At 40.0% G+C, this 16,531-nt stretch overlaps 1 pseudogene across 1 annotated transcript in view; it reads right to left on the bottom strand.

The window, feature by feature from the left end:
* Window positions 1–16,531, bottom strand: part of LOC149022976 (protein PHR1-LIKE 2-like) — a 32,585-nt pseudogene that overhangs the window by 9,297 nt on the left and 6,757 nt on the right. The window lies entirely within an intron of this gene.

Raw genomic sequence — 16,531 nt, 5'->3', positions numbered from 1 at the left:
CTAATTCTCTTTGAGCTGAGAAGCTTCATGGGCTAGGTTGCCTTGTAATTGAGATAGCTCCTTTTTGAGTTTTTCAATCTTGGTATGAATATTACCAAAAGAGTTTCGATTCCATTCAATCAGTTCTTCTTAACACCATTGTAACTTCTTAAATAACAGTGAAGGAGGTGAATTGTCGGGTTCTCTTTGCCATGCTCGTTTAAGTACTACAACCTCACAGTTTGGATTTTTCAACCACATAGCTTCAAATCAAAATGAACGTGGGCCTCTTTTTGGTCTCCCATTTGAATCTATCACCAAAGGAGCATGGTCAAAGGAGATTGCAATCTCCACAAATACTGTTGTTTCTGGAAAGTTGCATAGCCAGTCAAAGTTGCCAAAAGCCCTGTCTAATTTGATTCCAATGTTACCTGCACCAATCCTCTTATTACTCCAAGTGTATGCTGCACCATGTGAACCCAGGTCTTTGAAGCCACAATCATTTACCATTTCTTGAAATTGCCAAACATCTTTGCTGCCTGTACAAGCACCACCACTTTTTTCTTGCCAAGAGAGAAAGGAATTAAAATCACCTGCACATATCCAATTCCCCTGTCTCCCTTCACTTAATTTCCTTAATGCCATCCATACCTAGGGGTGCAAGTTTGGCCCTGGCGGCCCTGACCCGCCCTAAGCCCGCCCTGAGCCCGAATAGGGCTGGGCAAGAGGCCCAAGGGCGGGAGGGCCAAAAAAGGCCCCGAACTAGGGCCAAGGGCGGGCCTGGGATTACTCTCTGGCCCGCCCAGCCCATCCCGGCCCGCCCGAGGCCCCGACCCAAGCCCCGATTGGCCCGAAGCCCCGGCTAGCCCCGATTTTGGCCCGATCTGGCCCCGACCGAGCCCCGGTTGGCCCCGATCTGGCCCCGACGGCCCGAGGCCCCGATCTTGGCCCTAACCGGCCCCGAGGCCCCGACGGCCCCGATTTGGCCCCGATCGGCCCCGATCTTGGCCCCGATATGGCCCCGAATTAGCCCCGATCCTAACCCCGAACGCCCCGATTTGAGTCAAAGACTCGGACCCTCCACCCACATGGAGAGGAATTAATTGTAATACATATAGGTGATACGACACGTGTCAAATTTTAGAAACATGATCATGTTTTGTAGAAAATTAATAAAAATAAATTATAACCCACCAAAAAATATAACCTCACCAATGTAATAAGCACTATTTGATTTGGCCCCGATCCGACCCTAATTTTGGCTCTAATCTTAATATTAATTTGACGATATCATGAACTACAGACTAGATTTTTACCCCGATCTTCATACTAACATTGATATGAGTCTTGATTTTGACATTTAGTCACTTTGATCATATTAGACTATAAATTCACTTTTATATTATTTCTAAGGTAATTTTATTTTCCAACAAAGTCATTTCTAGTTCAATAAAATATTGATTTTGTTTTTTGACTAAGGTGAGATAATATATTATAAATAATAAAAACTATTACATAAAGAATTAATATCTAACAAATCTATACCCCAACTCCATCATGAATATCTAACAAATCACCGTGATATTTCAAAAAATTTATTAAAAACATATAGCTATGTTTGTAACTAAAACATCATTTTCTTTAACTATGGAATTTTTTTTTTTTGTTGAATACTAAATTATCGTCGATTTACTTGTTAACAAGGTTTTGAATATGATTTTTTTGTATTGAATAAAGATATCAATTATTGAATAGTTGTGAATGAAAACATACCACCACGGCAAGTTATTGACTTTGAAGATAAAATTATTTATCGATCCTTTGAATCGAATCTCGATGTTTCTAAGTTTACAAAAAGAGTTTGTGTGACACTCTATAATTGACTTGACTCAAATATGCCTAAATTTAATTACAACTCTCTCTACATCTATTCATGAATAATTAACTCTGCTGGAGAAAACCAAAGGAAAAAACCGAATAAGAGAGAGAGAGAGAGAGAGAGAGAGAGAGAGAGAGAGAGAGAGAGAAACTTGGGGAAAGACAAATTGGAAATTTGGAATGAAGTTTGACCATTGTCTTAGAAGCTACAAATTAATTGAGAATTGAGATAAATCTTTTCTTTCCCTTCGAGCTTACATATAATAACCATAATTTCATCGAATAGCAAATTAAAAACCCTAGAAATTTGGATCTCTAAAATCTAAATGGGTATAAATAGTTAAATACATATTGAATATAAGTTTGGATTATTTGTTGACACACAACCGAACCGAGTTTGGAATTTAAGATTAAACAATATGTATAAACTACCGCTACAGATAACGACCAAAGATATGGCCAATAAAGCTACGGACAAGGCCAAAGGGGCGAGCCAACGGGCGGGGACAAGGCCAACGGGGCAACGGGGCGGGGGGGGACGGGCAATCGGGAACGGGGAAACACGACGGCCCAAAGGGCCAAAGGGGGGAAGGGGGCGGCCCGAGGGCAGGGCGGGAGGGCCAACGGGGCCAACGGGGACAGGCAACGGGGCAAAGGGCCAACCCACCCGACCCGGCCCAAAGGGCCAAAGGGCGGGAATGGGCGGCGGCCGGGGCAGGGCCGGGACAAAACATGGCCCCGAACTAGGCCAGGCGGGAATGGGCTCAAATTATACCTATAGGGTGGGCTTGGGATTGCAAGCCCGCCCGCAGTGCAGCCCTATCCATACCTTCTTTCTTTTGTGTTTTTTTGGATCCCCATAGACAAAGGTCAGAAATGATTTCTTTTTCTTGTAGGAAATATTGCAATCAATCATTCTTCTATTGGTCTCTAGGATTTCCATCTGAATATCACCATTCCAGAATAAAGCCAAGCCCCCTGCAGTTCTTATTGGATCCACTATCACACTACAGCCCATACCAATTTTCCTCCGTATTTTCCCTATTTCATTTGTACTTATCTTTGTCTCCATCAAGAACAACATATCTGGTTTCCATTTCTTGGTGAGATTTGAGAGAGCTCGAACTGAGGGGGGACTCGCCAGACCCCGACAGTTCCAACAAATTATAATCATGGTGACCCGTGATGCTGGTCTCCACCATGCACCATGGGGTTAATCTGTCTGAAAAAAATGATTGTCCTCCTCCTCTTGGTCCTTCTCATAGGTATGGTCTATATCTTGAACACCTTTCCTTTTCTTCTTATTTGAACCCTCTAAAACCAAATCCATCTCTGACTAAATATCATTCTCAATCTGTAGGTAGAGTGGGTTTTGAAAGTTGCCTTCGGTTGTGAGGGAGGGGCCAACGGTCAAAAATTGATTATGAGTTTGGGAAGTTTGAATATTTTTGACTTGTAGGCTCGGTTCTTGCATTTGAATATTAGCTGCAGATTTGTGGGTGTAGTTTGGGTATAGAGATATGGGTAAATGGGCTGATGAATTTGTTTGGAATTGGTTATGTGGGCTAGAAGGCGTGGAGTACATATTTGGTGAAGGTGGGTTTATATTTGGGGGCTGATATGGTGAGCTACATGGGCTTGGGCTTGTGGGTCTTGGTGTGAGGTTTGGTTGGGACAGAGTTGGTATTATATGGGAAGTGGGAGGGTTAAAAAGAGAGACTGACTCTAGGGTTGGAAGTAGAGATGAAATGAGGCGATGGAAATCAGGGTTTAAAATAGCTGCAGCCGTTTCAGAGGAGAGAGAAGAGAGGTCACCCGCATATGGAGCCTGAACGATCTCTACAATCTTTTGCAGGGAGGTTGATGGAGCAGAGCTGTGGTTCGGTGGTGCAGAGATCGTGTTCTCCTTGGTTGTTTGTGGTCCCAAACACAGATCGTGAGAGATGGAATCGAAGATTCATCCCACTGGCACCAAGGACGCCCTGTCAGATGTTGTCGGGGTCGTGTTTGCTTCTCCCCCACCGCTGCTAGCGCCGGTTTCCGGTGCCTTCTTCGAGTTCTTTCGCCGGAAGTGGGCTGAATGGGCGTAGTGAAGAGAAATGGCCTTCTCAACCAATCTCTTATCCGGTGAGATCGCACGAAGGTTGGAATCGATTCTTCTATGGTTTCTTCGTTGATGTGGAGCAGCATATAAATTTGGGCATCTCTCTTCTTCGTGCCCTAATATCCCGCATTCATAACAATACATCGGCAATCTTTCCCATTTCACTATGATCTTCGCCACCGATCCGGATCTTCTTCTAGCAGGGATTGATGATTTAAGGGGTTTTCTGCGATCGATGGTAAGGCGACATCGGAAATAGCAGTCTCTCTCCAAATTGTGAACCTTGTATGATCATCCCGCTTCCAGGTTCTCCAAGCAGAGTAGCTAGTTGGAAACCGAATTCCAGATTAAGTAAATCGGTTGGGATTTCATGGAATTGACATCAGAAGTCTATGTGTGTGAAAGCCCACTGTTTATCTTCTCTCCAGGGTTCCATCATAAGCACGTTGCCTCCAACACTCCAAGGTGATTCCTCAATAACATTGTACATATCTTGAATGTGTTCGAATTGAAATTTATACTGATCTGCTTTCATTTGTATAATCTCCACTGATTTTACAGGGTTCCAAGCTCTGGGAAGTGCTTCAAAAATTGCTTGTCTGCGATAGGGTTTCCTTGTTAACACCCATCCCACTAGTGTTTTCCATTTCCTTGAGCAGTATCTTCGAATTCATCTGGTACATCTATTCCGTCATCATCTGATAGAATAATTTATGAATAATCATCTGTATCTGCCTGAGATGTTGTTTCATGTCTAGAGCCTCTCCCTCTCCCTCTACCACATCCTGAAGCCATGCTTTGCCCTGCTTGTAGGTAGATGATTGCTAGGACACTCCAGAAAAATGGAAGAACTCACAGTTGCGGAAGTAATCACCGAATGCCAAAAAATCACACTGCTGAGAAGACAATTACTCTTGCAGAGTAATAAACAACTTTCATGAAATAGAGAAAGAGAAAAAAAAACACTCACATAGGAGGAGACAAATCACTCACAAAGGAGGAGAATACAACATGTATATCGGAAAGCAGCAATGACCCAGAAAAAATTTTTCGGCCAAATTACCTTGGTTTTTCCGGCCAAGCTTGTTGTACATGGTTACCTTGGTTTTTCCGGCGACTACACTTGCATAGAAGTAGATTTTGAAGGCATTGCTTAGTTGTTTGGTGTCATATTCATTACATGGGCAATAGTACACTAGAACTTAGATAGGTCCTCCATGATAGATGCTAAGGAGTTCGAATTCATGGCTCTTGTCTGTGAAATTTAAAAGTAACCGCAAGCGCATGGTATCGTGTAGCTAATGGGTCGATCTCAAGGAGATATGCCACTTATAATTCAACTTCTTAATAGTAATGCGAGAGTGGAATGATTCAATTTTTGTTAACTAATTAACTAAACTAAACGATCCTAACTTATACGTCTAATGCAATTGAATTGAAATGAAAAATAAATTAAACACAATCAATGCATAAATAAAAGACAGGAAAAAAAATGCGAACAAAAAAAAAAAAAGGAAAAAAAAAGTAAAACCAGTTAGTATGTTAAAGCAGTCGATAAAATTTAGCTCATAGCTAAAATGCAGATGCAACACCACCCGTCACAGAAGCCAGAGGCACGCCTATAGGCTTGCTCCGGTTATGTGGTCCAAGATGATGAATGAATAGGCAGAAAGTAAATAACAGAAAGTAAATAACAAAGCAACAAAAAAATACAATAAAAAGAAAAGGAAGCCTTAACCAAAGAGAGGCACGACTGTTGGCATCTCTGATCAAGGATCCAGGGGAAAGGAGAACAATAAATAATGCTGAAAGTAAATCCTAAATTAAGAATATGGAGGGGTAGATAGAAGCGGGAATGGAGGGAGGAGAGAAGATTAATAAAGAAGATTACTTACTTGCGAATTGAACAAATGATTTGAATCTCAACCAACCCTAACAACCAGATCTAGATCTAGAATGATCTAAATCTGCAATTGCTAGACCCAGAGAAAAACGAATCTAAAACTTGAAACTTGAACTTGAATTGCATTACATAAAAAAAATAAACCTAAACATTGAATCTAGAAATTTAAATCTCACAAATGCAAGCAAAGAAAACTAGAGAAAGCCTAAATAAAATAAAGAGAGAAGAAATAATGTTTCTACTAAGCTCTAGAACATGTTTTCCTTTGATGGAGTATGGTCTCCTTTTATGAGATGTGAAGCACGGCTGAATTTGAATAAAACTCAGGGTTTCTATCTGACTTAACCAATTAGGGTTTTGACGTAATAATCGCACCAACTTAGAGAGATCAGATGCATAATTCCACCATTGGATTTGAGGTTTAAGTAGTCGTGAAGCTCTCCTCCAAATATCAGCATTATCGGACATCGGATGACCATTCGATGAAGGGTTTGATCGAAACTAGACAGAGGCATTCAAAAACGGGATTTTTCCTCTTTTTCTTTCTAAATATAATTTTTTTCCCTCTTTTTCTTTCTTTAATTAAATCCAAGATGGGAAATAAGATATTGAGGTATGCAAGGACTCTTTTCCATTTTGACTCTCTCAATAATATCTCTATAGATTTGATTTAAAATCTCGGTCGTAGATCAAATTTGCCTTCTTTATCTCTTCAATATTTCGAAGTTGGCCCATAATCACACATCTCTAGCCCATCATGCTCCAGCAGGCCCATTTTCGTATTTGAGAATTTGAATGGACTTCTTGACGTGTAAAATAGCATGATTCAAGCCCAAAACTCCAAATATTTGCTTAAATCGTAAAAAGTCCTAAAATCTGCAAAAACAACATAAAACCCAAGGTAACTCCACTCTAAGTGTATAACATGCATGCTTTATGCCCTAAGATTTCACACATAAATGTGCTCATTAGCTCTTATTCAGGGATCTAGTACAATCCTAAAATACCAACACAAATTTGAAGAGTTCTTCTTCTTTGCCCCTGAAACCACAAGAAGTGATCGTGAGAAGGCGAAGAAATTTTTCAAGGGACTGCGACTATCACTGAAAACCTATCTTGCTATTCAACCGATAGAAGGATATGCTCAGATGGTGCAGAATGCCAAAAAAGTTGAAGATAATGAAAGAGAACATTATCAACTCTAGATATTAGTGGCAAATAGGAACAATCTTGTGGACCATAACAGAAGATTCTCTAGGCCTACTCCATATCCTGCACCTACTTTTCAACTTAGAGGTGCTAGTTCTGGTTTTAGCTCTGGTTCAAGTTATGGATCTAGCAGTAGACTAGTACGTCCAACTGTAGAAAGTCAAGGTACTGGATCAGTCTATGCTAACCCTTGTCCAACGATGAGTAATCAGAGACCTACAGTTTCTACCTTAATAGCTTCTACTGGCATTAGAGATGTTACTTTCTTCAACTTTGGAAAGGCGGATCACTATTCTCGTAATTGCACTCAAAGACCTAATCCTCAAGTGTCAGCTATAACAAAGCCTGCACAGAATCCTTCTGCAGGGAAAGTTTTCAATGTTATTGGTACTGAACCCGAGACAAATCATGATGTGGTGACAGGTATTATTCCAGTATCATCTACTCTTGCATTTGTATTTATTTGATTCTAGCGCATCTCATTCATTCATTGCATCTTCAGTTGTGAGTCATATCCCTGTCACACTTAAGAAATTGGAAAGAATACTAATTATTAGTACTCCTACCCGATCTATTGTAAAATTAGATGAAGTGGTTGAGTCATGTCCAGTAACTATAGCTGATATAAACTTGAAAGCTCGGTTAGTAAAGCTTGATATGAAAGACTTTTATGTGATACTCGGAATGGATGTGGTTGACGAAGCATAAAGTTGTCATCCTTTGTTATGAAAGGAAAGTACTTTTTCATCCTAAAGATGCTCATCCATTCGAATATCAAGGGAATCAAGGGAAGTTGAGCAAGAAGATTGTTTCTGCAACGGTGAAAGTCAGAGAATTGACTAAAGATGTTGAACTTCTCTCCTCCTCTGTAGATGTCTCACAAGGTGTGAAACAATTGTCTAATTGTCTGATATTGAAGTAGTCAAAGATTTTGCTGATGTTTTCCCTAATAATTTGTCTAGTTTACCCCCTAGAGAGGGAATTAGAGTTTTCTATTGATTTATTTAATTCCTAGAGTAGCCCCAATTCCAAAAGCTCCATTTTGAATGGCTCCAACTGAGTTGAAAGAACTTCAAACTCAGCTTAATGAACTATTAGACAAAGGGTTTATTTAACCCAGTGTTTCACCATAGGGAGCCCCAATGTTGTTCGTGAAGAAAAATGATGTTAGTATGAAAATGTGCATAGATTACCGTAAATTAAATAAGTTGACGATCAAGGATAAGTATCCTCTTCCGAGGATTGATGACTTGTTTGATTAATTAAAAGATGTTGCTAAATTCTCGAAGATCGATCTAAGATCTGGATATCATCAGTTGAGAGTAAAATCTAGTGATATCTACAGGACCGCATTTAAGACCAGATATGGGCACTATGAATTCAGAGTCATGCCATTTGGTCTTACTAATGCTCCGGCAGTATTCATGGATATGATGAATCGAGTATTTCAGGATGTCTTGGACAAATTCATTATAGTATTCATTGATGACATTCTGATATATTCAAAGAACTAGAAAGAGTATGTTGAGCATTTGAATTTTGCTTTACAACATTTGAGAGAAAAGAAGCTCTATGCCAAATTCAGCAAATTTGACTTTTGGTTGTCCAAGGTTATCTTTTTGGGATATATTGTGTTCGCTAAAGGTATTAAAATTGATCCTACTAAGGTGAAAGTTGTGGTAGATTGGGACAAACCCAAGTCAGTCACTGAGATTAAAAGTTTTCTGGGTATGGATGGTTTTTATAGGCGCTTCATTGAGAATTTCTCTAAACTATCGGCTTCTATGACGAAGCTTAGGAGGAAGGGAATCAAGTTTGAGTGGAGTGAAGCCTGCAAAGAAAGGTTTAAAAAACTCAAAAAGAGGTTGACTAACACCCCAGTGTTAACTATACCATATGACTCGGAGGTTTGACCAGTGTATACCGATGCCTCTAAAGTTTGTTTGGGTTGTGTGTTAATGCTACATGGGAAGGTAGTAGCTTATGCATAAAGACAATTGAAGAACTACGAGCATAATTACCCTACTCATGATTTGGAATTAGCTGCAGTGGTTTTTGCTTTGAAGATCAAGTGTCATTATTTGTATGGTGAGAGGATAGCAATATTCATTGACCACAAGAGCCTCAACTATTTCTTCACCAAAAAGGAATTGAATAATAGCGAAAATGGCTAGAACTGGTGAAAGATTATGATTGTGATATTCAATATCATCCAGGGAAAGCTAACGTGGTTGTTGATGCCTTGAGTAAAAAGAGCAATCAACAAGGTGTAGACCTGTCATCTCTGAGTAAGCCCTTGTTGTTCTCCATCATTGAACTTGGACTTGAAATTGTGCCAAAAGATTCTGATGCTATTTTGTCAGCTATATCAGTTAGTCCGAGTTTGAGGGACAGAATTGTTGGTTTGCAATCGATTGATCTAAAACTAAAGAAGAAGATTGATTTGATCTCTTCAAAGACTAAGGAAGTGACAGATTTCTCCCTAGCCATCGATGGTGCTCTTGTTTTCAAAGAAAGAATTTGTGTTCCAGCAATGGAAGACCTTAAGACAGAGATTTTGGCTAATGCCCATCAATCCATCTTCACCATTCATCCATGAAGTGTAAAGATGTATCAAGATATAAAGGGATATTTCTTGTGGCCTGATATGAAGAATGATGTGGAAGATTTTATTGCCAAGTGTGGAACTTGTCAGCGGGTGAAAGCTGTCAAGCAGCCGTCATCTAGTCTTGGGTTACAAGTTGGAAGCGGAGGACATTGCCATGGATTTTGTTATAGGTCTACTCCGAACTACTGAAGGGAATGACTCGGTGTGGGTGGTAATTAGGGGTGTCAACGGTGCGGTTTGGGACGGTTTCGGTCTAGGCCTAATGGTTTCGAGCTAAAAAACACCTAGCCCAAACACAGCCCATTAGCAAATTAACGGTTTCGGGCCGGTTTCGGTTTGGTGCGGTTTGGGTTCATGCTAACTAACTGTTTGGGCTAACGGTTTAGATTCGAGTTGACTAAACGGTTTATGGTGTGTAAGAAAAAGAACAAGAAAAAAGAATTGAGCATCCTACAATAAAAGCGAAAATCATATGGTAAGCAAAGTTGCTATTGGTCAATTTCCATTAAAAAAAAAAACCCACCCATTCTATAGAAATCAAGAACCTTGATATTATCAAGTAGTAAAATGACTATTTGATCTTTGAATTCATGCTTAATTTTTTTAATTGTCTATACCAACTACCTAATGGTAATATTTGATTCAAATACTATTTAATGTAAAATTACAAAAAGGGTTGTAAAACGGGTTATAACGAGTTGCGGTTCGGTTTCGGGTTGGTGCGGGCTTCACAACCCTCAGCCCAATTATGGCCCACTAAGGTTCAATTTGGGTCGGTTTGGGCTATAACGGGCCAGTGCGGTTCGGTTTTAACAGTTTGGGCTATAAATTGACACCCCTAGTGGTAATGGACCGACTGACCAAATCGGGACACTTCATTCTGATGAGGATCACCTATACTATGGACAAGCTAGCAAGGTTGTATGTCGATAATGTGGTGAGACTACATGGTGTACTGATAAGTATTGTGTCGAATAGAGATCCGAGGTTCGCCTCTCGTTTTTAGAATAGTTTGCAAAAAGCCCTGGGAACGCAGTTGAATTTGAGTACTGCTCATCCTCCTTAGACTATGGACAGTCAGAAAGGACCATTCAGATATTGGAAGCTATGCTTCGAGCATGTTTTATTGACATTAGTGGTAACTGGGATGACCACCTAACCTTGGTGGAGTTTGCATATAATAACAGTTACCAGTCGACGATTGGAATGGCCCTGTTTAAAGCTTTGTATGGAAGGACGTCTAGAACTCCTCTCTATTGAGATGAAGTTGGGGAAAGACGTTTTATTGGCCCTTATCTAATTGAAAACACGAGTACTATGGTGGATATGATTAGAGAAAGAATCAAAGCTGCTCAGTCTCAATAGAAGTCCTATGCGGATAAAAGAATGTCATACTTGGAATTTCAGGTTGGTGAGTGAGCGTTCTTGAAGGTCTCGCCTATGAAGGGTGTTATGAGATTTAATATCAAAGGGAAAATCAGCCCTAAATATAGTGGACCCTTCAAGATAACAGAGAAGGTTGGAGTAGTTGCTTACAGGTTGGCCTTCCTTCATCTTTAGTTGGTGTGCATGACGTATTTCATGTTTCTATGCTAAGACAATGCTTAGCAAGCTCAGAATAGTTGCTTCAGCATGAACCTGAAGGTTTAAGTGTGGATTTGACTTATGATGAAGAACCGGTAGAAATTTTGGACTGAAAGGATAAACAGTTGAAATCGAACCATACCCTTAGTGACGATCAAATGGAAGAATCATTCGTTTAAGGAAGCATCTTGGGAAAAAGAAGACGAGATGCGAACCAAATACTCCCATCTTTTCAGACATACAGGTACGTTGTAATTTCGAGGACAAAATTTATTTTAAGGGGGGGGGAGGATGTAATAACCCTTGTAATTCTAACGTGGGATCCGTGTTGCAGGTCCGATTACCCGAAGGTCCAGCCAGAATAAGTTGTGGAGTATCCAGATTGAAGTCCATGATCCATACCCTAAGTCCATGGATCTAGATTCTGCTGATGAAGAACTTGCTTTACTGGGAATTCAAAGAAGAATTCGTAGAAACCCTGACGGATTGGAAAAGTGGATTATCAGTCGGTGTCAAGATGCATTTGAAGATATCCAGAATCAAGGTAAGATCACCCCCACATGCTATAGAGGGTTAGATTCGAGTTGGGATTAACCCCTTGAGCAAAGCACCCAAGTACTGAAAAGTACTAGGGGACGGTTGCTTAAGGCAGTTGATTGCCAATCAACTGCCCCAAGCTACCGCCAGGTTTGCTTGCGGGGTTTTAACCTTAATTTGCCCCCAGACTCATATATATAGTAAATTCCGACCTTTTTACTCATTATTCTATTCGGGATTGCTACTATGGACTGTTAGAAGGCAGAGAACACACGCTGGAAGGTGAGAGAAGCGTGGTTTGCGAAGAAGATCCAATCCTTCATCAATTTTGCGAATTAAGTGGAGATAAGTGATCCTGCATTCTCTATTCTCTTTCCTCATCTCTTTGAATGGTGTGGATCCATTCTCTTTGTGAATTGGTATTGAGCTAATTGTATTGGTTCTATTCTCCATCAATAATCTTGATTAGATCATATTCGAAAGATCCTTGCATCCAAATAAAGGATAGATCTGACTGAAGGAGATGATATGAATATTGAATTATTATAATTCTAGGGCTTTGTTTTGTGCTTGTGTTGTAGGCTCTTTAAGGACCAAATTCGTATTTAAATCATCCCAAAATCGGATTAAAATTGGGAGATCAAAAGTCGGAATTTTGGACTTAGAAGTAGTCTAGAATAGGGGCGGTCACTTATGGCAGTCGCTTGACCAACGAACTGCCCCAAGCGACCAGCTGGGTTATAGTAGCTGTCACACCCCACCCAGCCAGATCCGGTCATACCCGAATACCTTTGGAGGTGATACACCGCAAAATCTAGGTTCAGTGACAATTTCATACAACACATGATATAATACAATTAAGTGGACAAGAAATAAAACGAGTTCAAGTATTTAATTATCAACATAGAAAAAGAAAGAATTACAATTGTCCAAAACTTCCATTCAAAAATTAAACACCAGAGTTCTAAGAAAAGAAAGAATGTCTAAAGTCTGTAGAGGAAAATAATATGAGGAAAACTCTAAGGAAAGGTAACTTCATAAGAGCAATCTTGACACGAATAAAAAGCATCATGTGCTTCCACTTCTTCTCCGATTACGCCCTCCTCATAACCACTTGATAAAGGATCCTCAACGAAAGTGAGGTCCTCATAACCTATAGAGAAGTCTAAAGAACAAACAAAATAAAGGAATGAGTTCATGGAACTCAATGAGGTAAACTAACATCCACATCATATATTCATCCAATTTTCATATCATAATTCATATGACAATCATGTATTTAATAATATAAATAAACAGATGCATGGTGATGATATGAGGTTCCTAACTCTATAAAAATGTTGTCTCTAAGGTAGACACACATTAAGTGTAAACACCAATTTCCTTTGGGCAGTCTCAGTCACTCTCCCTCAACAAAAGACATCTATTGGGTTCTCTGCGGTTGTTGGGAAAAGTATTGTCGAACCATGGTTGGGGTATAGGTCACCACTCACTCACATCATCATTTGGTATGGGATCTAGCGCGTGTCAAGGATAAACCTAAGCCTAGTGCAAGGTCATATGGTCTCGTACTACATATTGTCCGGATATCTCCCGTCATGCCTAGTGCCCTTTTGATTCATTACCTTCCCACCTATTAATGGAATTCTCAATGGGAGGCAACTGTTAGACCACATTCCTTAACCTAGAGGTCATCCACATATAATGAACATGATGCTATCCATGTCCTCTCATGGGTTGGTTACCGGTCTTGGGAGCCCAGAAGCTCTTAGCTATTATATACAACCCTACCTCTCTATGATGAAAGTGGGCATGTTCAACATATAAGACCCAGCCACTAGCATCACGGGTTAACCGGCTTCAATACCCCTACTAGAAGGGTAGTAGTACTCATAAGGATTCCTAGCCCAACACTTCTAGACACCTATCAATCATACATTTGGGTTTAATGCCACCACATAAGGTTACTAGGGTAATGGGCGAACCCACAACCCTAGTAGAAAATACAAGGTAAGGAGAATAACAATATTCCTCCTCTTTCTTCTCATACATTACCATACCACTTTCATAACAATAATATACGATTCAATTGTAAAGAGCAATATCAAAACAAATAGCTTCATCTTCCTTTCGCACAAAGTCACACACAAGCATATCATGGTGGATAGAGATTTACAGCAATTTATATCATCAATGGAAACTAAAATAGCAACAATTAAATTACGCAAAAGATGGTTAGTTATTTCTCACCTTTCAATTGGATTCTTTTCTCCAAAGATCAAAATTCACTCCCACAAGAAGGTGACAAAAAGATAAAAAACCTAATCATGCAAGAGGATTAACAAAAATAAAGTAGAAGTTAATTTGGGTTTAGAAAAATATTTTAAAATCTTACCACAAAAACCCAAACAGAAAACTAGGTTCTAACTCGCCTTTTACCTAAATCGGTTAAAAGTTATTATTTCACCATCGATTCGAAGTCGAAAAGAAACGAAACCTTGGGAAAGTCTAATCGGCAATAAAAGGATCCTAAGGGTGCCTTCAATTTGATCAAATTCGATCTAGATCAAAAAGCCACAAATTGGCTCTCCTAAATCGCCAGTGGGCAACTCAAAAAGTCAAAATGCAAAATCTTTCACAAGGAATCGCACCATTAACTCTTATACAAAAGAGCAACCTCAACAAGAGAATTGAAGAATGAAAAATGAACCTAACATGCTCCCACTACCATAATCTCATAAAAAGAGAGGAGAGAAATTCCCATAAAACTATGATCTAAGAGAAGGGTTTAAGAAATCTAACATTTCCTAACGTTCTCATAAAGATCCGAGTCACAAAGCACCTTTGAATGGATGGGATCCGCTCTCTCCTTGGTTTCTCCTCTTCTCACAACCTCAGCCTCATTCTAGCATAAAAAAGATGCGTTTAGAGGTGAGTTACAACATAAAGTAGGGTTTTAAAACCCGAAATCCCGATTCTATCCCGTAACAAAAAAAGGGATGGGGGGTTGGTCACCCAACCGGCCACCCAACAGGTCCATGATTGGACTCTCAAATGAACTCCAATTTTGGTGATTTTTGATTTAATAGAAAGGTCTTTCGACGATCTTCGATTGGATACCTTAATCTCTTCAATCAGACTCTCCATTGCCGGTCTACGGACGTGCCAAAATCGCCTTTTAGCACCATCGTGATTAATCTTCTCTCTTCTCTTAAACTCTATGAGAGTTGTCGAGTCATCACAAGGATCATCCATGATCATTGGGTGCACTTTAGAAACTTCGGGTTTGACTCGAATGACCCACAGTTGTTGCCGACTCGAGGCCTGTATTCGCAATCCTGAAATCATGGGTTAACAGGTCAGAAATCCAGGGGATTTCACAGTAGCCCTGTGAAGTTGGTTGTTGCTCTGATTTGACTTCTGTACTTAATGTAATTTTGTAATCCATACTTAGGTGATCTCTGAAGTTCTCTGGAATTGCTTGAGGGTGAGGTCTACTTGCATTTTTAGTAAGCTTTTTACATATTTACAGGTAAGGACACACTCTTATATATATGCGATGATGTGAACTATGATGAACTGCTTACTCTTTACATGCATCATTGTTCTTATAACTTGTTGTAATAGTATGATTTAATGATTGTTAGTTGAATATATATTGTGGATCATGTTTAGATGTATTTTAAATTACTTTATGATGTTAAATTACTAATTATGTAATGATGGGTTATGATTTGTTGTAACTATGATGGAAGTATCCATACTAGGTATCCATTGCTTGGGATATCAAGGGCTTTGGTATGGGACACTGCTTATTGATGCCCTCAGCACTACCATTGTTGCCTGGATGACATACCTAGGGAGTCTAGATTGCATGGCTAGGTACCCATACATGCTACTACCCATTCGGTAGGGGAATTGAAGCCGAATGACCTGTGATAATAGTGATGTGACTCTGTTTCATCCTTCAGCGGTAAACAGTCCACTCGGAGATTCAGTGATCCACTGTTGATCATGCATTGGTAGGGTTGCATATGTTAGGGTTTAGGCTCATGGACATCCAAGGAGCGGCCAGGATGGTGAAGGGTCATGAGAGCATCTGCCCCAACAATATGTGAATGACCATAGGGTTAGGGAATTGAGTCCAACAGTGGTAGCTAGTCCATGAGGGTTCTCATTCCTAGGTAGAGAATGATACTGAATCGAGTTGGTTGGTGCCATAGGAGAAGTATCTAGACTACATGTAATATGTCACTGTATGACTTTGCATTGGATTATAAACCCCGACATGCGCCAGTATTCATGCCAATGGTCGTGATGAGAGAGTGTGGACCTAAACCCCAGCCACGATTGATTAACGAGGACTGAACCCCTTTGCCCGAGATCCCAACGGAGATAACCCATCCGTGAGGAATCAAAGTGACTGGACCTACTCAAAGGAGGGCTGGTGTTATATCTTAAAGCATATCCACCATATAGAGACTTGCATAGTTAGATTCTAGTTGCTTCCATATATTTGCATATCATTCTTTATACTTGTGCTTATCTTGATACATTGTTGATATGTATGTGAGATGTGTTTTCCTTATGGAGTTCGTCAAAACCCATTTCTTTATTGTATGTTGCATTATATTATATAGAGGGGTAAACTGGACCAGGAGAAGTTTCGTATGACTAGAGTGACTCCTGTGAAGAAGCTATGGTGGTGTCAGTGGGAGACGGAGATGTA

This window comes from Hakea prostrata, chromosome 3 (genome assembly GCF_041222555.1).
Source record: "Hakea prostrata isolate BN-2017 chromosome 3, UWA_Hpros_2, whole genome shotgun sequence".
Classification (NCBI taxonomy): domain Eukaryota; kingdom Viridiplantae; phylum Streptophyta; class Magnoliopsida; order Proteales; family Proteaceae; genus Hakea; species Hakea prostrata.
The sequence above is the reverse complement of the archived record's forward strand: the minus strand, read 5'-3'. Positions and strand labels throughout refer to the sequence as shown.